This window comes from Octodon degus, unplaced genomic scaffold, assembly GCF_000260255.1.
Source record: "Octodon degus isolate 3935 unplaced genomic scaffold, OctDeg1.0 scaffold00019, whole genome shotgun sequence".
Classification (NCBI taxonomy): Eukaryota; Metazoa; Chordata; class Mammalia; order Rodentia; family Octodontidae; genus Octodon; species Octodon degus.
In genome coordinates, this window is record NW_004524595.1 from 9,796,958 (window position 1) to 9,798,138 (window position 1,181).

The window sequence follows — 1,181 nt, forward strand, 5'->3', positions numbered from 1 at the left end:
AGTTATTTCAATTTTAAAAAAAACAACCTTAATATTGTTCTATAGTCTTCTTTGAAGCTGACACTTATTTCTCTTTTAGATGTTTGGTTTCTCCATACTCAGATTTGATTTGTATTTCTCAAGCTTCTCCATGTGATTTTTTTCATTTTCAAGGCCCCAGATAGTTCCAAGTTAGGAGAGCAATGGGTAGTTGTATAACTAACATTGGCATGACCTTTCGCAGGATTCCTTGTACTCACCTTGCTGAAGGTAGAAGTTCATTTTAATAAACATAGGCCAAGGAATAGAAGATGTGAAGTAAGTCAACACCAGTGAAAAGGGAAATGTGATAATGTCACAATAAAACTTTTGAGGATGTTGAAATGATTATTTTTTATGTGACTAATCACAGATTTTGGGGACCCATGAAGGCCATTTTAACAGGTAGAATAATGTGCTAGATTTTCTACATCTTGTTTTCTAACCTCACAAATATGTTCCCTTACATGGCAAATGGCATGTGATTGATTAAGTTCAGGAATTTGAGATAGAAGATTGTCCTAGGTTACCCACTGGGTCCAATTGAATCATAAATGTCTGCATAAAAGAGGAGTGACAGAGTCAGAGTCAGAGGTAAGAACACGAGGTGGAGACCACCTCCGAGGAACGTAGGCACCTTCTAGATCTAGAAAAGCCGTGACAACAGATTTTCTGCTAGAGCCACTGGAAGAAAGACAACTCTGCTGAATGATTTTGGTCTTCTGAACTCCAGAACTGTAAGATATTAAAGGTGTATTGTTTTAAGTCAGTAAGTTCTTCGTACTCTATTGTAGCATGAATAGAAAATGAATACAAAATCATTATTAATGATCAGTTTTACTACTTTCCAAACATGGTTCATAGAACACTTTAAATTCCATTTATTTTATTTATATATTTATCTTTTGTATTTTAGTACAGGGTCTACAGGATCTCATTACATAGATCAGACTCCTAGTGATCCAGTTGTGTTCAGCCTCTCAAGAGCTGGGCTTACAGGCAAGCACCACCACTCCCAGTCTCAATGGTTATCTCTGCGTGCCCTGGGGGCAGAGCTGGCACGCTCCAGATCAAATTCTGTCTGCTGTCTACCTAAGCAGGCACTTTAATCAGCTGAGCTATCAGACCAGCCCTAAATTCCATTTATTGTTTCCTATTTTTTA